The sequence below is a fragment of the Eublepharis macularius genome, chromosome 1 (genome assembly GCF_028583425.1).
Source record: "Eublepharis macularius isolate TG4126 chromosome 1, MPM_Emac_v1.0, whole genome shotgun sequence".
NCBI classification, from domain to species: domain Eukaryota; kingdom Metazoa; phylum Chordata; class Lepidosauria; order Squamata; family Eublepharidae; genus Eublepharis; species Eublepharis macularius.
In genome coordinates, this window is record NC_072790.1 from 62,616,863 (window position 1) to 62,634,635 (window position 17,773).

The following is a 17,773-nucleotide window of genomic DNA, read 5'->3' on the forward strand; positions in this document are numbered from 1 at the left end:
TAAATAAGTGATTTCTCTGTTTGCACATGGCTCTCTTAAGTCCTTCTCAAATGAAAGTTATTGGTTGTAATTGACAGATATAGCATATACAGGGTTTTTTTTCCCCAATGTAGCACTAGCTTCATCATTTTAAACCAAATAATTCTATAAATAGACCAATAATGTCTGGGATTTCCACAGCCTAAGTGCTGCTATAAATAGTTGCTAACATTTTCCCACTTCATGCTTTTGAAAAGAACATTCTCCACTTCCTTTCTCGGAAAGCCCCTGGGAATTCTGCTAGAGCACCACCACTCAAAAATATGTATACTAGGAGAGTTACGAAAACATGGTAAATGAACTTGATCACAGTCTTCACAGAACCTGTAGAAGGAGGTCAAGTTTACTGGGTTGATGAATTCTGAATTATCATTCATACTATTATGCTTTTATTTTTCCTTCCCTTGATTAAAGAAAAATTTCACCTTCTTAGTTTTTATTTTATTTAGGGATTTTGGTCATCAAATTTTGGATTCAGTTGATAACTCTGAAGAACTAAAACTAGAAAGCTAGACAGCTAAAATATCATTCCTTCACAACTTGATGGTAGTAATGCTCTTGAAGCATGCCTTTTGTGCAAAATCCCTGTGATAACTGGCTTTGTGAAATGGACTAATTGAATCTCCAGAGACCTGCATCAACTGCCTACGTTCTAGCACACCCTACTGGCTGAGACATTAAGGGGAAAAAAGAAAGAAGACATGGCATATAGACATTTCTAAATCAAAGAAATGCAGGCAGGTTTTTTTTTTAACATTCAAAAGATGAATACTGAGCCACTGGACCTCATGACATCCCTTTATCATATAAAGTGTGCAAAATGTCATTTTGTATTGTATTGCTTGTATGTTAATTTGTATAAAAGGATCCTTTTGTTCTATGCAAGAAATGTGTGTCAGTCTAAAGATGGATGTGGTTGTGTTCTGATTAACCTTTCTGTTTCAGAAGATTTGTAGGGATTCCATTGTCTTTAGGAACTTCTGAGTCTTATGATAAATGTTGGCCACTCTCATATCATACCAGTCTTTTTTCCCAACGTGATGGAGGTTCTTCAGACTTCTCATGCATTGATTTTGACATGGGCCCTGGCATCAAAACATACAAAGATAATGTTTTTCTGACCCAATTTATTTTCTTAGAAAATGCATGATTTTAAAAGACCTCTAATCATCATACCAATATCTGATTATTATACTAAAAGGCCTCTAATAATCAGAGTACGTCTTCAAAAATAGCTCGTTTTTATTTCATCCATGATTCTTTAACATTATTAAGTAATATTCTGTATTCATAATCATCTAAAATTCTAATGAAGTAACTAACAGTGCAATCCTAAGCAGTTACTCCAGTCTAAGCCCATTGATTTCAACTGGCTTAGATGGGAGTAACTCTTAAGATTGCACTAAATTTCAATTGAATTTACATTTTCCTTACATTTTAATTGCAGTTAAAGAAAACAGATTCAACTAGTAACACTCCCAATTATACCTATACATGCTTTAATAAAGGGATAAGGACTATAGACCTTGCAACTATGTACTGTCCATTGCTTTAAGTATGATCCTGTTGGATAGTTCCTATATTGTTTAATATGTCAGACTTAGAATTGCTTATGCTCTATTTTAGCATATCTTCAGATCTGTATTAGATTCTTGCAATCTTTGCAAATTGCATTAATATATCCTATTACATTGTTTATCAAAATAACTTTGTAATTGACTGTACTGACTCACACTGTGTAATTCGCCATAAATCTCAGGGAGAAAGGTAGACTATAAATAACGTAAATAAATAAAAATAAATAATTTAAAATGTATGAACAAAGAAGAAGAACATGCTATCATCTTAACCAACTCATGGTGAACCCATCCACCGGGCATTCTTAGCAAGAGGCAAACAGAGGTGGTTTGCCAATGCCTTCCTCTGCATAGTAACCCAGGTCTTTCTTGGTGATCTCACATCCAAGTACTAAGCATGGCCAGCCCTGCTTATTTTCTAAGCTCTAATGAGCTCAAGCTAAACTAGGCTATTCAGGCTGCTATATTAACTAAAACAACCATCAAAACATTTTGGACATATCTGTTTCTTCACCACAGGGAATCTTGGAATCTTTGCTCCTGCAATGTGATTGTTATAATCTTATCATTACATTACTAACAACAGGAGCAAATATATCTGAAATCTAATCAGTCAATCTATTCTTATAGCAGGACTGCTATATTGGGCCGATTCCAGATGGGCACTAATAAAGCGAGTGCTTTCGCTTTTTCGCCGTTCAAACCCGTTCACACCCGTCATATCCCGTCCCATCTTACCTGCGCTTCATGGCGCCTTGTTGCGTGATATAGGCTGCCGGTGTGAACATCCAAGTACGGGTTTGCACTGTTCTCGACGCCCCGTCACCGCTCAGAGGCCTGCCCCTTTCCCCCCCGCCGGCCGATGGCGAGGCCATTTTTTTTTTAAAAAAACCGGGCGCAATTTGCGCAAGAACGGGAATGCGTTGGTCGATGTGCGAAAATGCGCACTTCGACCAACGGAACGGCAAGGAATTTCCATTCTTGCGTTTCTCCGTGGGGCTGGAAATTTTTTTTGTTTCCCAGAAAACATTTATCGATGTTGCGAAACATCTCAAAAGGCGCACTTGTGCTTCTTCACCTCTGCCATTACGGCCCACACGCGTTTTTAGTGCTGCCGCCATTTTGTTCCTCTCAAAGAATCCCGCCACGCCACGTATTGTCGACCTTTGACCTGAACTCCCTTGCGCGCTGATTTGAGGAGCTTTGATGGGCCCCATCCTGGGGACGAGAGAATTCCCAACTCGCAAGCACAGCAGCCAACGCAGGTGTTTGTTGCATACGCGGGTATTTGGAGCAGCATGGCTAGCGGGGGGGCAGTTGCTGGGAAGCGGGGAGTATCCTGGCGACATAGAGAGATTATGGATCTCCTACACTTCTGGGGTGAGGAGAAGATCCAGGAAGCTCTGAGAAACACCCACAGGAACTTGGACTACTTCGAGAAAATCTCGAGGCAGATGGCTGAGCGGGGCCACAAGCGGTCGGCTACAGAGTGCCGCTCGAAGACCAAAAACATGCGCCTGGAGTACAAGAAGGTGATGGCACACAACGGTCGATCTGGGAACGCGCCTACAACCTGCCCCTACTTCAGGGAGCTCGACAGCATTCTGAGGGGGGATGCGAGTGTTAACCCAAAGCGGCTTGCAAGAAGTATTGTGCTGGAGGTGGAGGGCAGGACGAGGCCAGACCCGCTGGACCTTCTGGAGGGCTCTGAGGAGCTTTTCAGCCATGACCTGGTCACCATCAATGCGGACCATCTTAGGACGTCGACCCCTTTCCCAAGCGGTAGGTGGGGGCGGGGTGGAGTCAGGGATGCTGTTGTGGGGGGCCATTCGGGCTTGGGGACAGGAGATCCGTTCTGACGAATGCTGGCCTCTTTCCATTAACAGGGCACATTGGCTTCGAGGAAGAAGACCTCCTGGAGCACGGGGATGATCCTGACGCGACCTTAAGTGGACTGGCAGGAACAGGTGAGGGGCCGGGTGGGGGCTACCCAAGCGGGCCTGGGCAGAGGGTGGTGTGGGCTCAGGGACACAGGCACTCTGTAGGGCGGGCCAGACTCTCCCCTCCCCAGGCCATGCCGTGATTCTCTGGTGCTGCATGGCTCTCTTCCTGGCAGCCATGACTGAACCCCCCCCCCCCCGCCCTGGGCACAGGCCAGGCCCCCCCCCCCGGCCAAACCGTGATTCTCTGGCCCACTGCCCCTGAGAGAATCCCCTGCAAGCGCTGCCCAGGCTGGCCTGGGCAGAGGGTGGTGTGGGCTCAGGGACACAGGCACTCTGTAGGGCGGGCCAGACTCTCCCCTCCCCAGGCCATGCCGTGATTCTCTGGTGCTGCATGGCTCTCTTCCTGGCAGCCATGACTAAACCCCCCCCCCCGCCCTGGGCACAGGCCAGGCCCCCCTCAGCCAAACCGTGATTCTCTGGCCCACTGCCCCTGAGAGAATCCCCTGCAAGCGCCTGGGCAGAGGGTGGTGTGGGCTCAGGGACACAGGCACTCTGTAGGGCGGGCCAGACTCTCCCCTCCCCAGGCCATGCCGTGATTCTCTGGTGCTGCATGGCTCTCTTCCTGGCAGCCATGACTGAACCCCCCCTGCCCTGGGCACAGGCCAGGCCCCCCCCTGGCCAAACCGTGATTCTCTGGCCCACTGCCCCTGAGAGAATCCCCTGCAAGCGCTGCCCAGGCTGGCCTGGGCAGAGGGTGGTGTGGGCTCAGGGACACAGGCACTCTGTAGGGCGGGCCAGACTCTCCCCTCCCCAGGCCATGCCGTGATTCTCTGGTGCTGCATGGATCTCTTCCTGGCAGCCATGACTGAACCCACCCCCCGCCCTGGGCACAGGCCAGGCCCCCCCCAGCCAAACCATGATTCTCTGGCCCACTGCCCCTGAGAGAATCCCCTGCAAGCGCTGCCCAGGCTGGCCTGGGCAGAGGGTGGTGTGGGCTCATGGACACAGGCACTCTGTAGGGCGGGCACTCTGTGGGGCAGCCATTGTAGTATTTCCCTAGTCCGCTGATAATTTTGCCTTCTGCGCAGATGAGACCGAGGCGGGCACTGCCAGCGGTGCAGAGGACACTTCTGGAAAGGAGAACAGCCCACCCTCCCCGAGCAGCGGCTCACCAGGTACCCCAGTGACCCCCATTGTGAGGCTGGGCCTTGGAGGCATCAGTCCCTACGGCTGGCCGACCAAGGTCTGTGCCTCCCCCCCCAGACTGGGAAATGGGGAGGCCTCGACTTGATTGGTGCCTTGACCTTGCTGCTGTTCTCTCCCCTTCAGGAGGCCTTCCCGCTGCCGCTGCCCAGCTGTCCCCTGGCACACGTCTTTCCGCAATCAGGCACCGTAAGCGGAGGACCCAGGGAAGCACCGAGGTGGCCGAGAAAATGATGAGCCAGGCAGCCGATCTGCACCGCGAGGAGATTGCCGAGCGGAGGAGGGAGCAGTCCGAGGCTCAGATGTGGCGGGCTGAGTTCATGGAGGCCACTCGTCAGGAGCAGGCAATGTTCCAGAGCGCTTGGAACCAGAACCTGGAAGTGATGCGTGCAGCCGTCAGCACGCTGCAAACACTTGGAGAGGCCATGCTCCAGCAACAGGAACCGGTGGCGCCCGCTCCAGAAAGGCCACCCCTTGTACCGGTAGTGACCAACACCCAGCCTGCGACGCCAGCTCAGGGAGAATTAGACGAGGGAACAATCAGCCAGCCTCCTGCCCCTCCTCCTCAGCCGAGGCAAGGTGTGCCAAGACGCTTGTGTGTTGGCAGGTCCAGGGATCGCCTCACCTTGTAGGCGCCCTTCTCAAAAGCATGAATTCCCACTCCCGGCTCCCACCAAAGCACCAAAACAGGGACAATGAGGCGTTCAACAAACCCAAAAACTTTACTTTTCAACAAATAAGTGCTGCAACAGGCATCGAATGGAAACACCCCCCCCCCCCCGTCATCTCACTGCTCCCTTGCAGTCGACTGCTGTGCGGACAACTGCTGCTCCAGTGCCCGAACACGCCTCTCAAGCGCCCTGTGCTTCCTTCCCTGGTAGAGGAGCAGGCGCTCCACGGTGTCAAGTCTGCTCTGCACATTGTTCACTGGAAAAAAACCAAGCAGATGATGAACACCTCGGCCTCACCACACTCCCGCCCGAACCCGAAGCCCGACTCACTCACGGGTGTTCATGATTCGGCCCTCCAGTGCCTCAATGGCGTTCAGGACATTGTCCGTCCCCTGTAGGTTGCTCGCTGGTGGCCCTGACATACCGCTGGTAGAGGGGCCTTCATGGGGCGCGCTTGTTGGTGGAGCCTCGCCAACGCTAGACACTGTGAACAAATTGGGGCTGGTCATAAGTGTGCAGTCAAAGCATGGGATGACCCGTCGGTTGAGAATTCATGCAATTTTGATCTGGTTAGAGTTATGCTGTTTGGTTTGAAGTCATGTTTGGTTAACAGTTATGAGGTTCAAGGGTTTGGCGGTGCCCGGGTGGCCCCCGCCCGTGGCCTGTGACTCTGGAAGTTGTCCTTCAAATGTTGGGTGTTCAACCAATAAAGTTATATTGATCGGTGAGACACATACTGCCTGTTCATTGAGTGGCGGATGCACGTCAGGCCTGCACGTACCTTGGGGCTGCTCGGCCGGTGGCTCTGGTGGTGCCTCCACCACAGGTCGGCGCAGCCGGCTCTGTTGTGGCCCACGCCTGCCGCCAGGGTCTTCCCCCAGAGCTGCCTCCCGAATGGCCAGGTCTCTCCCCATCCCAGCATCTGCAATACAGTAGGACACAACACACCGCAGGAGTTAATCTTTCCGATGTTGGCAGTCCAGCCGACACCGCTCGCTGTGCAGGTGTGCCCACTCATGCCAGCGCATGGAGTGGCGCATGTCCTGAGCTCCCCAGGGGTTTCCAGAAGCGGCCTCCAGTGGCTGCTGTTGTGCCCACGCCAGCACCTACCTTGGGGCTGCTCGGCCGGTGGCTCTGGTGGTGCCTCCAATCCCTCGGGCACACCCTCCTCTTGCTCCTCGACAGCAGGTGGGGAAAGTTCCTCCCACACAGGCCTCGCTTCCTCTACTTCCTCCTCTTCCTCCTCGCGCACCTGTGGCCTTGCGCGCTCTATCCCCCTCAGGACTGCTGCAAGTGCAATGGGCGGCGAGGTGGTTACTCTTGCCAGCCATCTCTGTGGGCATGGGAGATCAGAGGGGTGCGTGTGTGCCCACCAATATATTGCCCACAGACTGTGCACAATTGCCCTTGGAACGAGAGGTCCATCACGTCTTACACGGTGGGATCAGCTTTGGCCGTGGTGGAGGGTCGGGGCACAGGTTGGAGATGGAGTTGTCAACCCTATGCAGGCCAGCGTGTATGTTTTTCCTTGTAAGGCTAATGGATGGCTTCTGGGGCCTTTAACTTATGAGTGCTTTGGTGCAACATTCACACACTATGCACTGAATGGACAATGCAAGAATAGCAATCTCAAGCCACACTGACACCACCTATAATGGACCCTTACAAACTTTGGTCCTTGTCGTGGCGGACTAGTAGTGAGGTGTGGACACGGTGAGATATAAATGCGGAGATATGTTCCTGACCACATTTTTAGTTGCATGGGAGTGCTCTTCCACGTTATACAGTGGATTCAAGCAGCTTCTCTGCTTGCAGAAAAAGGGAGACTGGGTCATTTTTGAACACAAAAATGGGTATGCAGGGGATTCTGCAGCCATGTGGCATGGCCACTGTTGGATGTAAGGGAATTGGGTGAGACTGGGGGAGGGGGCTGGAACTGGCTGGATTCAACCCAATATTCTTTTCATGGGGATGTGGCCTCGAAGGTCGGGGCAGTTCTCACGCAAGATGCCACCCCTGGCCAGAGAGCCCAGTCTTTTGTGACTTCCCGGGAACAGTGGTAACATGGTGGGCTAAAACCAGCATTTTCAGTAGTCCATGAAATGGCCCCTCGAACAGGGAACAGTTTCGGCCTAGGGGTGGGGTGGGATGACAGGTGTGGCATCACACCTTGAAGTCTGGGTGCAGTGTGCATCCAACGTGCCACTCCCAGCCACACCAGCCTGTCTGTTTTCACCCATGGGAAACACTGCCAAAAGGGGGTGGGTGGTGGCACCATCTTATGGAGGCCCGTTGTGAGATAGGCTCGTGCCTTGGTGGAGGTCGGGAGGGGTTGGTGACATTTCGCTAGCGCAATGATACGCACAGCCACACAAGCCTCTCCTTTCCCCAGGCCTTGCACGCCCCCACATCTTGCTTACCGGTGTGTCTCCGGTCCTCCCAACTCGGCCGGCCCGCCTGCTGCCAAAGGCGCCGCATCTGCGCAAAGTAGGGCGGCCGCGCAGTCATCCGAGGGATCCCCTGCCACTGTTCCAGGGCCCCGAAAAAGTCCGCCTTGATCCGCTTGAATTTTGAGCGGCATTGGTCCGCGGATCGAGGGTAACCCCTCGCGCCAAGCTGTCTGGCGACCCTGGAGAAGAGGCTTTTTGTGGGAAGGTGGCTGCTGCACATGATACGAGCCGCCTTGCCACTCTCCAGAAGCAGGTCAAGGAGCGCCTCAACCTCCCGGTCTTTCCAGAAGCGCCCCTTGCTCGCCGCCATTTTTGCTCTGGCTTTTGCGGGGCTGCGTAAATGCGCGGGAACGCTACTGAGCATGCCCGAAATTCAAACTGCTTTTTGCTAGGAGGCCTGCGATTGGACAGTTGAGAGCGGCCATTTTAGGGTTTGCAGAAGGACTGGCTCTCATTTTGCACCTTTTCGCACCGGCGAACATATATTAGCACAACCAACCCTGCACAATTCGACCACATTCTTTTATCCCAAAACTGCTTCTTGTCCGATAACGCCATACAGCAAACAAAGATATCGTGCAGGCACCGGATTGCCCTCTACGCCACAGGCGGGGGGGGGGTTATTATGCGGAGATCGAACGCCGCCATCTCACGGGGAGCGGAAATGATCCGGCGCCATTTTGTGGCTTATCGAAGTGGCGAAAATCAGGCGGCACACGGCCATCCCTGCAGAACCCATACACACTCTTTTAATGTTAACAGTTGGTTGTCTCACATTACCGTTCGGCCAACCCACACATCATGCAATCGACACCCTCCATCCTGCGATCAGGGGGGTAGAACACCTTTCGCCAATGCTGAAACTTTGTTCAGACATGTAGCGGGGTCGAAACGTGCCACTGGCATTGACCACATTTTCGTATCTGCGCAAATGCGTCAGCCCAACAGCCCCACAATATACGACCGCCCACCACTCCTCTGAACTCAAAAGTCGCAGGAGCCGCAAATATTCTCCCGCACGCTTAACAACACCAAACAAGACCGCTTCCCCCCTAGTCTGTGCGAATAATACAATTGCATGAGATGGATAAAATGCCCCCCCCTTTTCCCGCTTCAGAAACGATCCCCGCAACGGGGCCCCCTTCCAACCCCCAGAATGCCGCTGCCCACACACGCTCAGTTGGTCACTGGTAATAACTGCGAGGCCACCATCATTTCATAAATCAAATCTTTATTGTCACCAAAGAGTCTGCATTGCAAAAGATACCGTTGCTGGTCACGCATTCCCGGGGCCCACAAGGAAAACCAGAGCATCACCGCCTGTCCCTTGCATACATGAATGCCGCCATCGCATCACGGACCTCCTTCCCCTCCTCCAACACTCCCCGGTCGTTCTCCCCGAACTCCAGACCATCGCCGGGCATTGTCAAAGGTGTGGGATCCCGCAATGAACCCAGCACGCCATGGCCTTTGGCCTCACACAAATTGTGCAGGATCACGCATGCAGTCACAATTGTCACCACGTTCTCCTCTCTGGCCCTCAGTCGATGCAGGAGACATTGCCAGCGCCCCTTCAGACGTCCGAAACTGCATTCCACCTTATTCCTAGCCCGTGCCAGGCACCGGTCAAAGTACTTCTGCTGTTGCGTGATGGCGAATTTCCCATAAGGCTTCATAAGCCATCGCCGCATTGGATACGCACCGTCAGTGATCATCAGTGGTGGCACAGATACACCGTTCACAGTCAGGGTCGGATTTCCCGGGACAAAAACGCCAGTGTCCATTGCCGCACAGATGGCCGAGTTGCGGAAGACAAAGGCATCGTGATTCTTGCCACTCCAGCCCACCTCCGCGTCCACAAAACGTCCGGTGTGGTCGACTGTCCCCTGGAGCAAGATGGAAGAGAAGTTCTTGCGATTTCCATATTGGTCCGGCCTCCCCCGGGGCTGACCGATGCGAATGTGAGTTCCATCTATCGCCCCGACACAGTGGGGGAACCCCAGCGCGGAATACTCATCCATGATCTGAAACGCAAGGAAAAGAGGATCAGTCTAGACCCCGAGTCGGCCACGCACGACATGACCAAACCACACACACCCAAAAAATCACTGCGGGCATGGACTGGCCAATCATTGTTGCGATGGCTCGAAATTCTAAATATCGCTACTGCGCAAATACAGATAAAAATAAAAAAGATTTCATTAGGGAACAGCCTACTTGGCAATGACACTCACCTTTCCGACCTCCTCCCCGAGGCAAACCAGCTTGGAGAGCAGCTTCTTCTCAATGGCGAAGCAGACCTCCAGCACAGCATCCGAAACAGTCGATAACCCCAAACCGAAGTTGTCCCCCGCAACGCGGTAACATGCGCCAGTGGCAAGGCACCATACTGCCACGGCCACCCTCTTCTCCACGGAGACGGGCTCCCGCATGTTGGTACTCTGCCGTTCCAAGGTTGGTCGAAGCACACCCACAAGCTCCATGAAGGTCCCCCTGCTCATTCTGAAGCACTGGATCCAATGTTGGTCGTCCCAAACACGCAACACTATGCGCTCCCACCAGTCCCAGCTGCGGGGATAGACCCAACAGTCCCGCGGTTCTCTAATGTGCGCAAGTGCATACCACCGCTGGTGAAGCCGATATCTTCGCAAAGCGGCCCTTCGAGCGGTTCTGGCCGGGTTGCCACAATGAAAAAGTAGTGTGGCAGCCCTTCTTCTCCGCATAATGTGCAACAGATGCGCTTGGCACAGCGCCGTCGAGCTCTGGAGCAGGAGAATCACCAGCTGAGCCATCATGAGAAAAATTTCTCTCTCGGGCGCCATGTCAGCTTCTACTGCTCACGACGCACTAAGACAATGATAGAGAATCCAGAAGAGAATCGGCAACCAATACTCTTCCTAAGAACTTCGCGGGTCGAGTTGACCGGCCAATCGCCAGCCAGTTGACGTAGCGTGGTCGCAAAGCTGCGCAATTGCGCAGCTGCGCAAAATACGTAACAAAAAAATAAAAAAAAACAAACACGGGCCAACGAGGGCCCCCGACATCAACTGTGACGGGAAAAAAGCAACCAATGCCCGGCGACTGCAGTTGCCCGTGCGAGCAGCCAGGAGCGGGACTACACGGGACTACACGGAACACGATGGGACCACACGCTGCAACGCGAAACGAAACGGATGGCCGGTAAGCGAATATAATCGCTAAAGAAACGCGATTTCTGCCCATCTGGAATCGGCCTTGGAATGAAACACCAGTGTGCGTTCTGGTAAAAGATAGTTCACAGTTGCATTGAAGAGTTTTAACAGAGTTACAATGATCATGCTGAATCTCTCATAAACTATTAACTTTGATGCATTAAAGCCTTCAGGCAAGCTTTAAAGAAGAAAAGGCATGATTTGGCAATGTTCTTGTGATGGAAAAGAATTGTTTAAGCAGATAAAATCATCAGAATCTAAACAGGAAACACAGTAATCAAAAAAGAAGAAAAAAGGGGAGTGAGAAATAGCTAGGGGGAATGGGTCCTACAGATTCTTTGAAAACTCGATGAACCTTAAAATAGGACTCACTGAACTCAAAATCAAAGAAAATAGCATTTTAATGTGAGAGGAGAGAAATTTCAGGAGTAAAACAGTGTTGAAAGTACTCCATGCACCCATTTAAGTATTTTATTTTAAAATATGATAATTGCATTTTTTGGAAAAGGCATTCACACCATATATAACTGTCATTCTGTCAGTGGCTTCCATTCCAGTTTTATATAAGTTTGCACTGGATATTATTCTAAATTAGTAGATTATGAAGGTATGGAGCCAGTGTCTTCCATCTGTCCTGAGAAATATCAACCCCACAGACAAATACAACTTACATTTGACTCAGCACTCAAGTGTCATTTTTCTGGACCTGGTGAATATTTTTATGTGGTCCTTCCACACACAGCTTCAACTCATAAACACAATCTGAAAAGGTATGAAAGAAAACTTTCTAATTTCATTTCCACAACGATATACTATGACCAGATAATATTTCAAGCAGAGAACCAGAGGGGGAGAGATGCAAGGAGGTATGTAATGGTTGCCAGAAAAAAGATTTTTCAAGACAGTGGTAGTCCAGAGCAAGCAAAAAGTTTGTTTGGAACCAGATTCTGGCTTCTATTATAAGGCCAGCATCTTGATTTAAAAACAAAACAAAAACCACACCCTTTTTTCTTGGGTTTAAGAAAGGAGAGATGAGCCCACATCCTCCAGAGGTGAGAAGGAGTTCCCAGGTCCTGGGAATGTTTTCAAATAAGGGGAAAGAGGGGAGACCTGTGGGAAGGGAGATGTATTGGAAGTCTTCTTAGTTACCTCACAAAACTGGAATTTGGGGGGGAAATAAATTGCATAGTCCAAATTAAATCATTCTGGACCAAGAACTTCTTCGTGGGAAATGCTAATGCATGCTTTAGTTCTGTCTAAAGCTTGAGTGCTAAAGGCCTCCAGATCCTTTGTATTAAAGTGCTTTTTGATTAATTACTAAGAAGTCTTGATTAATGGTCTGAGGGCTAGGCAAAGGGAGGGGTTTGTTTTTCTCTCTCTGAGGTGGCCCTTGTTGAAGTGAACAAGATGAAATTATGCAGAATTACATCCAATCTTCCCCCTCTCTGCTAGTTCTCAGCCTTTGTATTGTAGGTGATCTGAAACATGTTTTCTAGGCCTCATGTGGTTGGCAGAAAAGAGCTGGTCTCTTGGAAGGGAGAAGAAAAGGACAAAAATTGGAGGTTTTAGAAGGCCTCAATATATCCCAATGCTCACAGTAAGCTCAGCTACCACCCACAGGCTGCTCTAAGACAGTCAGTCCATAGGGGAAAAAGAATGCTCACTCAGATAGGCAGTTTCTATGTTCATATGATAATACATTTCTAATGCCGTAACAAATGGCAGGAATTCATTTTATCTCTGTAAGTGAAATCTGTCCTGTCCAAGAGGATGGGGAACCACTAAATGTCCCCCTCAAGACCATTCAAGCATTTAAAAATTCTAAACAGAAATGCAAGGCAATCTGAGCTGGCCATGGCAGAAACATAAGCATGAAGAATTGCCCCTGTGAAAAGACTTGTGTTTTAGCATAAGGTGCTTCTGAACTTAGAACCAAGCTACAAGTGACACCTTACCCAGGTTGGACACTTGTCAGCTTCCCTCAAGTTTTGATGGGAAATGTAGGCATCCTGGTTTTACAGCTTGGCTCTCCATTACAGCTGCAAGACCAGGATGCCTACATTTCCCATCAAAACCTGAGGGAAGCTGACAAGTGTCCAACCTGTGTCAGGCATCACTTGTAGCTTGGCTGTCACTCTTACTAAAAGACATGTTAAGACATGGATCTTACAGAGATTACTAAGAAAGCACATTTATATTTCACTGCCTGGATAAACATTCAAGGATTCATGGAATTCTTATTACCTGAAAGTGACTCCTGCCTCTAAAATCAACACACCTGTTGCTTCCATATGGGATTTTTCCCCAGATGAAAAGCCAGAAGAACTCTGTGCATTAAAGGGGAAGTTCATTCTGAGTACAACTGATGATTTACCTAGGCCTTTCCCCTTTAAGACAGAGGAAAAACCCAACCTGTTTCCCTCTGGTTTAAAGGGGGCTTTTCATCATGCCTTCAGAGGAGCATCTGTGTAAACGTTGCTTCTGTTGCTAGTACAACAAAGGGTGGCCAAGATAAGCACCACTTTCAAAATGGTGCAGGGCTGCTTCACATCATTTGCCCTCCCCTTTGTTCCTTTAAAGGGCTTTTTACACTTTCCCTGTCAAGCTGCACTGTAGGCTCAGTAGAGAAAGTGAAAATGAGGGGAAGGGGGGGGGGGTCAGGGCCAAAAGGGAGCCCCAGCAAAATCAGCAGCACCATGCCTGCACCATTTTGCACAGACACCGTGGAGGAAAGGGTGGGAGTGTGCAGCAGCAGCAGTGGGTGGCATGGGAACAGGGGAGTGCTGCTCACTCCATTCCTGCCTGTTCCTGCACCATTTGCTTCAGCTATGGTTGGGGTGGGTTTTCATGTCCATCATGTGGCAACATCCCTATTTTAAGTGGCACTGACACACATCTTTTAAGCCACAAATTACCAAATGTTATTACAAAATGCCTATATATCCTTATTTTTCAGCCCCAAATTTTTGGCTAAGGCTATATGCTGAAGCTGTTCATTACCCCCAATGTAGCTCTGAGAAAATGTATCCTGGTTGCAAATCTGTGTCTTTTTAAATCTAGCCTAATGTTGGACTTGGATAACAAGGCCAGGCTTCCAGGTTGAAACTGAACATCCTTGACTCAGCTTTTCTTTTCTTTTTTTTGGCACATGTGCCCTAGCTCTCCCCCCCCCCCGGCTCTAAGGACTAAAAATAGCTGAGTAGTGTAATATGCTGTGGTAGCGTGGCTGTAAGTTTCCAAAGCAGCTGTTTCTGGTGCCAAAAATAGCTAGGCTGGGGCTCCAGTAGCCTTGCCCTGTACCATATGCCACTGTGAACATGCTGCTTGTTGGAAGACTGGATGGCAGATAGTCTGCTGGCCTGGTGGAACTGGAAAGAAACATAACTTCTGTATAAATAACAGGAGTGCAGTACTTTCCCCAGATAATACATATGGATGTGTCCAAAAAGACTCACTTTGGTTGGTGTGTGGAAATGATGCCTTTAGAATGAGAAGTGTTTAAGATTATCTGAAATTTGAAAGTTGTATCTGTGAAGACTGCCCAAACTGGATGTTACGTTTGGCCATAAGTTGGCTCGAGGTTCCCTTGACCCAACTTTGATGTTTGCACAGCCAAACATTGGCATTGGGGAACCAATTTGGCTTGGAATCATGGCAAGGGGGCAGGAGGGGCTTCAGCTTCTCTGTTTCCTGAGCTGAAATGGTCCTGCGACCTATTTGCCCCATTTTGCAGCTTAGGGTTGTCAACTTCAGGCTAGGAAATTCCTTGAAATTTGGAGGTGGACCCTGGGTTGATGGGGTTTGGGGACGGGAAGGATCTCAGCATGGTATAATGCCATAGCGTCCACCCTCCAGATCAGCCATTTTCTCCAGGGTAACTGATCTCTGTATTCTGGAGATTAGTTGTAATTCCAAGGGATATACAGGCCTCATATGTAGGTTGGCAACTCCACTGAATTCTTGCACATGGAGACTCCCAGCCCAGCTCATAGCCAACCCTAACATCTAGTTTTGGCCTTACATAATTCACCATCTGCTATTGATATTGATAATGCAGAACGCCACAGTGCAATGATTACTGGGAACTTGGCAGAGCATGCATATTAACCCTATTCTGCAGTCAATCCAATTACTGGGCTCAATTCAATGTTTTGGCTATCACATACAAAGCCCTTATTTATTTTTTATTTTTGTCATTTATAGTCCACCTTCCTCACTGAGACTCAAGGCCCTTCATGACCTTGGACCCTCAAATCTACAGGACTGCTGCTCACTCTATGCTCCGCCATGGCAGCTTCGCTCATCTAAACAGGGCCTTCTGCAGATACCACCCTGCAACTGAGCAAAATCAGCAGCTTTCCATGCATGTATATTCTCTGTTGTGGCCTCCACCTTATGGAACAGCCTGCCTGAATATGTTAGGAAAGCTCCCTCTCTCCTGCCTTTCCATGAACTGTGCAAAAACAAATTATTCAGGAAAGCTTTCTTACACAGGTATTAGGGCTGCACTGTAAGGAAATGGCTCAAAGGGATGCTTTGATAGGTTGATAGGGACTGTGTACTATGTACTGTCTGTTACTCTAAGTATGTTCCTACTGGGTAGCTTCCATGTTGTTTAATATGTCATATCAAATTTCTTATGTTTGTTTCAATGCTGGGCTTTTCTTCAACTTAATCCTGACTTTCTTAGCAGTTGATCTCCAAGCATTGGTATCTGTTTGGATATGGTTATTCTGCATGTCTGTCTTCCCTTTGCATTTTTACAATTGAAGTGTTGGTTTATTTTGTTCTGCATGTGTCTTATATAATCAGGATTTTCAAGGGAGAGTGCTGTCATCATTGTTGGCATCATCAGTTATATCACAGCACCCACACGCCCTGTATATTTTTTGTGCATGTTTATAATGTTATATCAATATAAGGGCTGGATTTTTTAAAAAGATGAACACCTGGGGAAGCCTTTGCAGGGAGCAGCTCCACAATCCATACCTAAGTCCACCCCAAACCTGAGAGCTTGCATGGGCTACCCAGAGCTAGGAGGCAGAGGTTGACATGGTAAGTAAACTGACCTCTGTTAGGACAAAGCCTGGAACAGCTGCAGCTATGCGATTTTCAAACCCTGCTGTTTTTTCTGGCACCAGAAGTGGCCACCCCCCAGCCTCTGGGCTTCTGCATTAAAAACAAACAAACATTTTCATAGTGTTATATGGATTGGACATTTATCATTAAGCCACTCCTCTCCCCACCTTCCCCCCACTTTTGTTTTCTATCTTTTTTTAGGAGTAATTGTTTTCATAGCATTAAATTGACCTACCATTGTAGCAATGCATGCAGCAGATTACCCGAATTCCCAGTTTTCATTTTTAAACAAAGTTTCTAGCCCATTCCCTTGCAGTGATCTCAGGGAAAATGTAAGGAGCTAGAGACTTAACTGTTTTTTAAAAATGAAAGCTGGAAATTCAGACAATCTGCTGCATGTTTATCTATAATGGTAGGTCAATATAATGCTATAAAAATAACTTTTAAAAAAAAGATAGAAAAGAAAGTCAGAGGGGAGATGGGGAGAGGAGTAACTTAATGATGAATGTCCAGTCATTGAAAAGGGGGTGAGAGCTGGGTGGTAATCCGCGAGACAAACAAAACTGAAAGAAACATTATGCATGTGGGGAAAAAATCAACTCAAAATCAGCTTCCATAAAAAGATCAGGGTAAAAGTGGTCTCAGAAGATCTGGGAAAAAAGGGGTGGAAGTAGGGAACCAAAAACTAAGGAATTAGGGAAGCAAAAACTAAAGGCAAAATAATGAGTGTAGAAATCAGAGGATAAATTGAAGCAGGGGGGCAGAACCGATGGAAAAAACTCATGCAGAAAACCCCATTGTTTCAGCTCTGTATCAGATTTTTGCTTATTTTCAAACCTCTGCAATCTATACCCTTTTGTACTGTTTATTGAATATCATACTCAGTTACATTCTGTAATCTGCCTCAAGTGTCAGTGAGAAAAGAGAGACTAGAAATACATACATACCCAAAAGAATAGTGTGGTGGTGGGAGGGGACCCAGCCCTTTCCCACTATGCCACATTTGCTTGTACTCAAAATGCAAATAAATCACTCCCCACTTTCACTTGTCCTCCTAATTCTATACCTGAAATCTATCATTATATAAAGTACACGGTAATTTCTGATATTCAGGCTAAATGAGTAATTAAATTGCCCTTAACTGGAAACAATATCCACTGTGCCCCAACAAGTGATAAGAGAACAGCCAACATGTTCTCTGCCCTGAAGCACAGCATGTTACATCAGGGCTCATTCTTGCTACACAAGGGACAAAAAGTACGAGACAAAAAGCTCTCTGGTTTGTTAGTTTTTGTAGGCAACAAATTCCCATGCTTTTGCTTCATCCAGTAAAGCAGTGCTAAATAATAATTACAGATTCAGGTTTTATTTAGTGAAAGTTTTGTTTAATGAATCTTCTTTGATTCGGGCGTTTTAAAGCAGAAGAATCCTGCCAGAAAAGGAAATATGGAAGATCCAAGGTCAAAACCCTGCTAAGCTATGAAGCTCAGCTACGGATCTTGGGAAGCCAATCTCCACCCCCCCTTAAGCCTAGCTAATATTTCTGAGTAATATAAATAAATACAGATTATTACAATCTCCTTGAACTCTTTAAGTTACAAGAGGAAAACAGTGTAAGGA